This window comes from Macaca thibetana, chromosome 18 (assembly GCF_024542745.1).
Source record: "Macaca thibetana thibetana isolate TM-01 chromosome 18, ASM2454274v1, whole genome shotgun sequence".
Taxonomy (NCBI): Eukaryota; Metazoa; Chordata; class Mammalia; order Primates; family Cercopithecidae; genus Macaca; species Macaca thibetana.
In genome coordinates this window covers 19,991,856-19,995,053 of record NC_065595.1, presented here as the reverse complement: position 1 = coordinate 19,995,053, position 3,198 = coordinate 19,991,856, and the positions used below count along the sequence as shown (strand labels likewise).

Sequence of the window (3,198 nt, the reverse complement as noted above, 5' to 3'; positions counted from 1 at the left end):
ACTGATTCTTACAAGGTGCTCCATAGAACCATACCACTGAGGGCCTCAGGAGGGGATGGGAGTGGAGACAGAGCGGAAGCTCAGACTGCTCGCTGGACTCAGAGTCCTCCTCCCCTGAAAGCCTCAGACCTGGATTTTTCTGGGCTCCTGGAGCATCACTTCACTTCTTGCAGGCTTCAGAGATGCCCACCCTCTCTCCAATAAAAGGACTTACAGTTTTTTAAAAAGGCTTTCCAGCTGGGTGTGGTGGCTCATGCCTGTAATCCCAGCACTTTGGGAGGCTGAGGCAGGTGGATCACTTGAGGTTAGGAGTTAGAGACCAGCCTGGCCGACATGGCAAAACTCTGTCTCTACTAAAAATACAAAAATTAGCTGGGCGTGGTGGCATTCACCTATAATCCCAGCTACTTGGGAAGCTGAGGCAGGAGAATCACTTGAACCCAGGAGGTGGAGGTTGCAGTGAGCCGAGATTGTACCACTGCACTCCAGCCTGGACAGCAGAGTAAGACTGTTTCAAAAAAAAAAAAAAAAACCTTTCCAAAGACCTAGATATATACATATATACACACACACATATACACACACATATATACATATACATATATATTATATACATATATATATATATTTTGAGATGCAGTTTAACTCTTGTTGCCCAGGCTGGAGTGCAATGGCTGATCTCAACTCCCCACAGCCTCTGCCTGCTGGGTTCAAGTGATTCTCCTGCCTCAGCCTCCCGAGTAGCTGTGATTACAGGCATGTGCCACCAAGCCCAGCTTATTTTTTGTATTTTTAGTAGAGACAGGGTTTCACTGTGTTAGCCAGGATGGTCTCGATCTCCCAACCTCAGGTGACCCACCCACCTCGGCTTCCCAAAGTGCTGGGATTACAGGTGTGAGCCACTGCCCCGGCCCAAGACCTAGATATTAAAAAAAAAAAAAAAAAAAAAAAAAAAAAAAAAAATTCTGTGTTCCCAGTCACGTGCCTTCAGACTCCTCGCAGCCAGTGATGGAGGCGAGACACCCCCAGTAACAGAAGCAGTGGCGACTGCTGCGCCACTGGGTTTCAGCCTCTTCCCAGCAGTGGCTCTAAGAAGCACAGCGGAACTCGACTGTATTCAATCAAGTTAGTTTCTTGCCTAGAATTGTAACTTCCACCTGCACCTTCTAGCCACCATAGCAACCTCATCTGAAGAAGTTTTGCTGATTGTAAAGAAAGTGCGTCAAAAGAAGCAGGATGGAGCCCTATACTTCATGGCAGAAAGAATTTCTTGGGCACCTGAAGGCTAAAATAGATTTACAATCAGCCATATGTATGTGGATATTAAATGCCAGAAAATTAGTCCAGAAGGAAAAGCTAAAATTCAGCATCAGCTGGACCTGCATGCAGGGGACACAAACAACTAACTTCCATTTTTCCAATGAAAGCCCAGCAGTGAAAGAGCAAGATGCAGTAAAGGACCTTCTTCAGCTGCTGCTGCCCAAATTCAAGACGAAAGCAAAGAACTGGAAGAGAAGAACAGAATGCTGCAAGAAGATCCTGTTTTGTTTCAGTTTTATAAAGACCTTGTTGTGAGCCAAGTGATCAGTGCTGAGGAATTCTGGGCCAATTGTTTAAATGTTGAATGCAACAGAAAATTCTCCACATCCAATCATAAGCAGGATGTTGGCATTGCTGCTGCATTTCTGGCTGATGTCTGGCCCCAAACCCATAGCTGTAATGCTCTGAGATATAATTTAACTTCTGATATCATTGAGGTCATATTTAGGACCTATCCAGCAGTAAAAATTAAATGTGCAGAAAATGTTCCCCACAACACGACAGAGAAGGGATTCTGGACACGTTTTTTCCAGTCCCATTATTTTCACAGGGATCGGCTGAATACTGGGTCAAACGATCTCTTTGCAGAATATGCCAAAATAGATGGAAAACGCGTAAAAACAGTGGTTTCATTAGGAGTGAAAAACCCACTACTAGATTTAACAGCTTTGGGAGATAAATCATTAGATGAGGGCTATGGCATTTCCTCTGTGCCATCTGCTTCCAATTCTAAATCTATAAAAGAGAATAGTAATGTTGCCATCAAGAGATTTAACCGTCAAAGTGCCATGGTGCAGGCAGCTGGACTCAGGAAACAAGAAGCAGAAAATGAACAAAATAGCCCAGCAGCATGGATGGAAATCCCGGAGATGCAGACTGCTTTCAGCCAGTAGTCAAAAGGGCGAAATTACAAGAGTCCATTGAATACGAAGACTTGGGGAAAAACAATTTTGTGAAAATGAATGCACTAAACCTCAAGAAGTTGGATAGGTATTGTAGTCCAACTCCAACCCAGTCACTACAGTATGCAACAAGTCAGGACATTATTCTTTTCAAAGTATTGGACAAGAAATGGAAGCTTATACACCCAAGTTAACTCAGATTCTCTCTGGTAGTACCATCACAGCACTGTCACCTGGAGGGGCACTCTTGCAGGGAGGATCACAGCAAACCATTAAACCAGATGGTGCCAAATGATATTCAGTCTGAATTGCAACACTCGCATGTAGCTGTTGGAGAACTTCTATGTCATTTCTGGTCCTGCTTTCCTAGAAGAAAAGGTAGTGAAAATGAAAAGTAATTCGGAACGATTCCAAGTTACGAAGCTCTGCCCATTCCAAGAAAAGATTCGGAGACAGTAATTAAGCACAAATTTGGTAAGTTACATAGAGATACTCCAGACAGCCTACAACAAGCTCCACACGTGGCAGTCATGGCGTCTGATGAAGAAAACGTGAGGTGGCCGTGATGGTCACAGCTTTTGTGAGATTGAGAGAACTGGAAACCTGGCCTGTCAGACAAGCAGATGATCTCACAGGAGTGATAAGAAACATCTGCTCCACGCTGACTCCCAGAGCTAATGCTATTGTACTTGCACATTGGGGACTGAAAGGAAAGAAGGGACTAAATGCTGGGGAGGTAAATCAAGGCAGGACCAAAAAATGAGCTAAGTTGTAAATATATATATGTATACACATACATACACATATGTACATGTTTATGTACATATATATTTTAAAAGACTGTTTACTGCAGTTACTCAGGAACTGCTTTTGATTCACATTAAGCTGCTTTCAGAAATTAAAAAAAAAACACACATTTTTAAAGGGTGCATTGATAAACCTGAGGTTTTTTGGTTGTTTTTCTCTGTAAACTTTT

At 43.2% G+C, this 3,198-nt stretch overlaps 1 pseudogene; it reads left to right on the top strand.

Annotated features, from left to right (window-relative positions):
* The first annotated feature begins 1,076 nt into the window (after positions 1-1,076).
* On the top strand, positions 1,077-2,822 carry LOC126941394 (general transcription factor IIH subunit 1-like; annotated as a pseudogene).
* Positions 2,823-3,198: the final 376 nt, after the last annotated feature.